Source organism: Schistocerca serialis, chromosome 4 (assembly GCF_023864345.2).
Source record: "Schistocerca serialis cubense isolate TAMUIC-IGC-003099 chromosome 4, iqSchSeri2.2, whole genome shotgun sequence".
NCBI lineage: Eukaryota > Metazoa > Arthropoda > Insecta > Orthoptera > Acrididae > Schistocerca > Schistocerca serialis.
This window is the reverse complement of record NC_064641.1, coordinates 416472693-416480540: the sequence shown is the minus strand read 5'-3', so window position 1 is coordinate 416480540 and position 7848 is coordinate 416472693. Positions and strand designations below refer to the sequence as shown.

Here is a 7848-nt window from a genome sequence, read left to right as displayed (position 1 = left end):
AGATCGGGACACTGCCGCAACTGCGGTGCTCTTCGCGTTCCAAACCCTATCTCCCTGCTAGAGGATTCCAGGGAACTCGAACGCTCATGCAGAAAAGAAGACTCTTCCCGGATCTGCCGACGGCGTCTCCGGGTCCTTTTGGGTTTCCCCGACGAGCATCTCTAAAAGAGGGGCCCGACTTGTATCGGTTCTGCTGCCGGGTTCCGGAATAGGAACGGGATTCCCTTTCGCCCAACGGGGGCCAGCACAAAGTGCATCATGCTATGACGGCCCCCATCAACATCGGATTTCTCCTAGGGCTTAGGATCGACTGACTCGTGTGCAACGGCTGTTCACACGAAACCCTTCTCAGTGTCAGCCCTCCAGGGCCTCGCTGGAGTATTTGCTACTACCACCAAGATCTGCACCGACGGCGGCTCCAGGCAGGCTCACGCCCAGACCCTTCTGCGCCCACCGCCGCGACCCTCCTACTCGTCAGGGCTTCGCGGCCGGCCGCAAGGACCGGCCATGACTGCCAGACTGACGGCCGAGTATAGGCACGAAGCTTCAGCGCCATCCATTTTCAGGGCTAGTTGCTTCGGCAGGTGAGTTGTTACACACTCCTTAGCGGATTCCGACTTCCATGGCCACCGTCCTGCTGTCTTAAGCAACCAACGCCTTTCATGGTTTCCCATGAGCGTCGATTCGGGCGCCTTAACTCGGCGTTTGGTTCATCCCACAACGCCAGTTCTGCTTACCAAAAGTGGCCCACTTGGCACTCCGATCCGAGTCGTTTGCTCGCGGCTTCAGCATATCAAGCAAGCCGGAGATCTCACCCATTTAAAGTTTGAGAATAGGTTGAGGTCGTTTCGGCCCCAAGGCCTCTAATCATTCGCTTTACCGGATGAGACTCGTACGAGCACCAGCTATCCTGAGGGAAACTTCGGAGGGAACCAGCTACTAGATGGTTCGATTAGTCTTTCGCCCCTATATCCAGTTCCGACGAACGATTTGCACGTCAGAATCGCTACGGACCTCCATCAGGGTTTCCCCTGACTTCGTCCTGGCCAGGCATAGTTCACCATCTTTCGGGTCCCAACGTGTACGCTCTAGGTGCGCCTCACCTCGCAATGAGGACGAGACGCCCCGGGAGTGCGGAGGCCGCCGCCCCGTGAAGGGCGGGGAAGCCCCATCCTCCCTCGGCCCGCGCAGGGCGAGACCTTCACTTTCATTACGCCTTTAGGTTTCGTACAGCCCAATGACTCGCGCACATGTTAGACTCCTTGGTCCGTGTTTCAAGACGGGTCGTGAAATTGTCCAAAGCTGAAGCGCCGCTGACGGGAGCGATTATTCCGCCCGAGAGCATCCCGAGCCAACAGCGGCGCGGGTCCGGGGCCGGGCCAGGTAGGTCCGTCATCCGGGAAGAACCGCGCGCGCTTGCCGGGAGCCCGAGCGCCCAAAGGGGCGAATCGACTCCTCCAGATATACCGCCGGGCAGCCAGCCAGGACACCGGGGCTCTGCCCAACAGACGCGAACCGAGGCCCGCGGAAGGTCAGGCTGCGCACCCGGGCCGTAGGCCGGCACCCAGCGGGTCGCGACGTCCTACTAGGGGAGAAGTGCGGCCCACCGCACACCATAACGGCCCCACCCCGCGGCGAGTGGAAAGGCAACCGGACACGACCCCGCCGCGGATTGCTCCGCGGGGGCGGCCGGCCCCATCTGCCGAGGGCGGAGGCCAGTGGCCGGATGGGCGTGAATCTCACCCGTTCGACCTTTCGGACTTCTCACGTTTACCCCAGAACGGTTTCACGTACTTTTGAACTCTCTCTTCAAAGTTCTTTTCAACTTTTCCTCACGGTACTTGTTCGCTATCGGTCTCGTGGTCATATTTAGTCTCAGATGGAGTTTACCACCCACTTGGAGCTGCACTCTCAAGCAACCCGACTCGAAGGAGAGGTCCCGCCGACGCTCGCACCGCCCGCTACGGGCCTGGCACCCTCTACGGGCCGTGGCCTCATTCAAGTTGGACTTGGGCTCGGCGCGAGGCGTCGGGGTAGTGGACCCTCCCAAACACCACATGCCACGACAGGCGGTAGCCTGCGGGTTCGGTGCTGGACTCTTCCCTGTTCGCTCGCCGCTACTGGGGGAATCCTTGTTAGTTTCTTTTCCTCCGCTTAGTAATATGCTTAAATTCAGCGGGTAGTCTCGCCTGCTCTGAGGTCGTTGTACGAGGTGTCGCACGCCACACCGCCAGCCGGCTGTGCACGCTACCGAGTAAGTACCGGTATGCGAACCGCCAGGCGACGGGCGCGCATCGCACGTTTAAGGAGACGCGGCCGACCCCACAGGCGGCCACGAGACTCCCAGGTCTGCGAAGCGGGGCAAACGCCGCGCGCTTCAGTATACGTAGCCGACCCTCAGCCAGACGTGGCCCGGGAACGGAATCCATGGACCGCAATGTGCGTTCGAAACGTCGATGTTCATGTGTCCTGCAGTTCACATGTCGACGCGCAATTTGCTGCGTTCTTCATCGACCCACGAGCCGAGTGATCCACCGTCCTGGGTGATCTTTTCATAGTTTCCACTATCTCTTTCAAGACAGTTGCATAGGCGGGACTGAGGCGTGTGGCGGCCCCTGTTCCAGCGTTCAGTGTCCAACGGCCTCACGGCCGATGGGCGTCGTACGGCTCCACACCGGAGCGGACAGGCACTCGGGCGAAAGTCATTCAAAACCGGCGCCAGGCGCCAGGTGCCGCAGGCCAGCCGCTCCAGCGCTTCATCGCTCGTACCACACAACATTGCCGTTAGTTTTGAGACGAACGCGTGGTTCCGCACGCGGCGCACGGCTACTGCGAGCCGTACAGGTAGCGTGTTGCGCGACACGACACGCACATCGAAAGACATGCAGTCTAGTCGGTAATGATCCTTCCGCAGGTTCACCTACGGAAACCTTGTTACGATTTTTACTTCCTCTAAATGATAAAGTTTGGTCATCTTTCCGGTAGCATCGGCAACGACAGAGTCAATGCCGCGTACCAGTCCGAAGACCTCACTAAATCATTCAATCGGTAGTAGCGACGGGCGGTGTGTACAAAGGGCAGGGACGTAATCAACGCGAGCTTATGACTCGCGCTTACTGGGAATTCCTCGTTCATGGGGAACAATTGCAAGCCCCAATCCCTAGCACGAAGGAGGTTGAGCGGGTTACCCCGACCTTTCGGCCTAGGAAGACACGCTGATTCCTTCAGTGTAGCGCGCGTGCGGCCCAGAACATCTAAGGGCATCACAGACCTGTTATTGCTCAATCTCGTGCGGCTAGAAGCCGCCTGTCCCTCTAAGAAGAAAAGTAATCGCTGACAGCACGAAGGATGTCACGCGACTAGTTAGCAGGCTAGAGTCTCGTTCGTTATCGGAATTAACCAGACAAATCGCTCCACCAACTAAGAACGGCCATGCACCACCACCCACCGGATCAAGAAAGAGCTATCAATCTGTCAATCCTTCCGGTGTCCGGGCCTGGTGAGGTTTCCCGTGTTGAGTCAAATTAAGCCGCAGGCTCCACTCCTGGTGGTGCCCTTCCGTCAATTCCTTTAAGTTTCAGCTTTAAAACCATACTTCCCCTGGAACCCAAAAGCTTTGGTTTCCCGGAGGCTGCCCGCCGAGTCATCGGAGGAACTGCGGCGGATCGCTGGCTGGCATCGTTTATGGTTAGAACTAGGGCGGTATCTGATCGCCTTCGAACCTCTAACTTTCGTTCTTGATTAATGAAAACATACTTGGCAAATGCTTTCGCTTCTGTTCGTCTTGCGACGATCCAAGAATTTCACCTCTAACGTCGCAATACGAATGCCCCCGCCTGTCCCTATTAATCATTACCTCGGGTTCCGAAAACCAACAAAATAGAACCGAGGTCCTATTCCATTATTCCATGCACACAGTATTCAGGCGGGCTTGCCTGCTTTAAGCACTCTAATTTGTTCAAAGTAAACGTGCCGGCCCACCGAGACACTCAATAAAGAGCACCCTGGTAGGATTTCAACGGGGTCCGCCTCGGGACGCACGAGCACGCACGAGGCGGTCGCACACCTTCGGCTCGCCCCACCGGCAGGACGTCCCACGATACATGCCAGTTAAACACCGACGGGCGGTGAACCAACAGCGTGGGACACAAATCCAACTACGAGCTTTTTAACCGCAACAACTTTAATATACGCTATTGGAGCTGGAATTACCGCGGCTGCTGGCACCAGACTTGCCCTCCAATAGATACTCGTTAAAGGATTTAAAGTGTACTCATTCCGATTACGGGGCCTCGGATGAGTCCCGTATCGTTATTTTTCGTCACTACCTCCCCGTGCCGGGAGTGGGTAATTTGCGCGCCTGCTGCCTTCCTTGGATGTGGTAGCCGTTTCTCAGGCTCCCTCTCCGGAATCGAACCCTGATTCCCCGTTACCCGTTACAACCATGGTAGGCGCAGAACCTACCATCGACAGTTGATAAGGCAGACATTTGAAAGATGCGTCGCCGGTACGAGGACCGTGCGATCAGCCCAAAGTTATTCAGAGTCACCAAGGCAAACGGACCGGACGAGCCGACCGATTGGTTTTGATCTAATAAAAGCATCCCTTCCATCTCTGGTCGGGACTCTGTTTTTTTTTTTTATTTATTTTTTTTTATTAAAAAAAAAATTCTTTATTCAATACATTACATTATACATGATAACCCACTACCTAACTACATTAGTGGGTCCTAGTATGATACAAATTGGATGCAGCAATGTTATTCTACACTTCAGGTAATATTATTATTATTATTATTTCTATTATTTACTCTAATTTTTTACCGCTATAGGGCTCTAAGCATTAATCTACGGGGAACTACATGCTACCTGCAGCGTTACAAGTTGTGCCAGAGCTACTATAAACCTACTAGTTGTTAGCCAGGCCCACTGAGCTAATCCCAGTGGGCGTGCCCCTGGCACTGGGCTGGCTCTTGACTTGGTGTCGCTGCAGAGTATATTAAGGTGTTATCCTATCTTCTACTTCTAACTTAATTTAACTAAGTGTCAAAATCGGTGTGCGTCATAGTCCGGTATTTATGTACACCCCTCTCTCCTAGTCCAGGGCAAGGCGGATTCCAGCCGTGAGATGGCTGGCCAGTCCTTGCCCGGCGGTACAGTAAGGGTGCACTAGTCAACGTCGGTGTGAGTTTTGTCTTTAATGGTGGTGGTTGTCCCTTAAAAAGTTCTTAAGTATCTTTTTGGATATTTCATCTGTAAGTTTGTTTAAGATGTCAAAGGTGATTTCACGCCTTAACAAGTGGTACGTGTCGTTATTTGGTAGCTGTTGTCTTAGCTCTTGGGCTACATCATCGAAGAGGTGGCACTCATACACCACATGTTCTGGGGTGCCCTGCACTGCACCACAGTCACACGCTGGTGTAGCCTGCTTCCCAAACCTACATAGGTATGTTGGATATGGTCCATGTCCAGTAAGAAAGTGCAGCATTCCTCTCGTTGGCGTAAAAAATGTGAGTTTTATTCTTTCTTCTATGTCCGGTAGCAGCTCATAGGTTCTACGACCTGTATCTTCATTATTCCACTGATCTTGCCATAGTTCTAACCCTCTCTTTTTAATGGTGTACTTGTCCCCTGCATAAACCCCAAGTATTTCCCTGATTTTGTCCCTGTTCTCCTTTTGTACCCAGTACCAGGCAGGCTGTTCACGTATTTTTATATCTAATGGACAGATTCCCATTAACACTAACAGTGCTCCCCCCGGTGTTGTCCTATAGGCCCCTGCTGAACGTAGAAGCATATTCCACTGCACCCTTCTTACGGCCATGGCAGGCATGACCCTCGTGAGTCTGTGTGCCCAGACTCCTGATCCATATCCTATTATTGAGGTCAGGATGCTGTTGTGATATAACTTAATTAAATTTGGTGGGAGGTGAAACCGCTTGTGACCAATTCCAATGAGATTGTTTAATAGAACCAATGATTTTTGTGATACGGTGTCAATATGTGATGCAAAGCTCCACCTCTCATCGATGATTACACCCAGGTATCGGGCCTCGCGGCGCCGAAGAACTGGTATACCATTAATTCTAACCGTCGGGTTCCTGACCAATTGGCCTTTGAGAAGTAGGTATGTGGACTTATTGGGTGCTATCGTCATTTTGCTTCTGTGGCACCATGATGTAAGAACAGTTAGGGCTCTTTCCACTTTCGGCTCTAATTCCTCGCGGCTTCGGCCGCCGACCAGCAGGAGGAGGTCGTCAGCGTATGCTATGACCTCTAGCACATCGTCACAGCTCTTGAGATCTTCAAGTAAAGGCTCCATGTTAATGTCCCAAAAGAGAGGTCCCAGGACAGAGCCCTGAGGACATCCTTTGGTGACAATCTTCCTGACTATGCCGCTAGGGGCCGATAGCCAGACCTCCCTGTCTGCACAATAGCTCCTCAGACACCCATATAGCGGCCCTGGACAGTTCTTCTCCCGCAAGCAGGAAAAGAGTGAGGGCCACCACAGGTTGTCGAAGGCGCCACTGATGTCTACCATGATGCCGACGACATACTTGTGCGGGGTGGAGCCACAGACCTCGGCAGCCAGGGCGATTGCGTCAGACGCAGAACACCCAGACCGAAAGCCGAATTGTCTGTCACTCATCCCGCACAGCATGCGGTGTGCTGTCAGTCTGTTCGCTAGTAGCCTCTCAAAAAGTTTGCCCAGTACGTCCAGCAAGCAGATAGATCTATAAGATTTAATTTCTGTGGGATCTTTGTCTGGACTCTTTGTAATGATAATTACATTGGCTTTTTTCCATATTTCTGGGAATTTCCCGAGTTTCAAGCACTCGTTATACAACTTAGTGAGAGGAGCTACGAGCTGGGGGGCAAGGAATTGTACCACTTCCGCAGTAATGCCGTCCGGGCCAGGAGCTTTCCCTCTTTTGAGGGCCTTGATCTGGGCAGCGACCTCCTCCTCAGAGAAGGGGTAGACTCTGATGTTATTGTTATAGTCCCTTTGATTTTCTCTCCTTATCCTTTTTTGTTCTTCATTTTCCTCCACGTCGTCAGGCAACAGAACCCGGAGGAGGGCCTCAGCAGTTTCCTGCCAAGTGCCCGTCATCCGGTCCCCGTCCCTGACGGTGGATAGCACCATTGGTGATCTTATCTTTTCTCGTACTAATTTATATGGGACTCCCCATGGGTCTATAGCCAATTGGCTTTTTACATAACTTTCCCAGCTTCTGAGTCTGACTGCCCTTAACTCCTGTTGGAATTGTTCTTTACTTTCACGATAGATCTGAAGCCATCTTCGTTTTTCCCTCCAGACGACACTCCGCTGGTAGTACCTCCTTGCCCTCCTCACAGCCTGGCGCATCTGTCCCAGTTCGACCGACCATGGTGTGGGGGTGGCCGCTACGGCTCTCCTCCTGGTTGGTACGGCTGCCCGCACCGCTGTGGTGATCGCCTGCACCAGTCCTTCGGCGCATTCTTCCACGTTTCCGTCACCCTCCAGCAATGTCGGAAAGTTGCACTCCTCCGCGAGACGGTCCCAGTTAGCCTTGTTGTAATTTAAGCTGCAGCTCCCACCCCATGTCCCAGTGGCACTCCCTTTCCCCAATGGTGAATGTTATTAAATTATGATCACTGGTGGTTGCTTTGTCCCACACTTTCCATTTGTCGACCTTTGTGGCCAGGTTTGGTGTTATTAGAGTAACGTCAATATTTGTACCTTCTCCCCCTCCGCCAGTATACGTGGGGGGGTTCCCTTGTTGGTTGGCAACCACCAGTTGTAATGCCATGATTGTTTCCTCGGCTTTTAGCCCCTGATCATCGTGGGTGCCACTGAACCATAGGGGGG

General features: G+C 53.4%; 1 non-coding gene and 1 pseudogene across 1 annotated transcript; both read right to left on the bottom strand.

Moving 5' to 3' along the window:
* The window catches only part of LOC126475568 (large subunit ribosomal RNA), a 5905-nt pseudogene extending 3702 nt beyond the window's left edge, over positions 1 to 2203 (bottom strand).
* A 188-nt stretch (positions 2204 to 2391) lies between these two features.
* LOC126476443 (5.8S ribosomal RNA) lies at positions 2392 to 2546 on the bottom strand. The gene has a single exon (XR_007586977.1). It is a non-coding gene; the product is annotated as a 5.8S ribosomal RNA (ribosomal RNA).
* Between the last annotated feature and the right edge of the window lie 5302 nt (positions 2547 to 7848).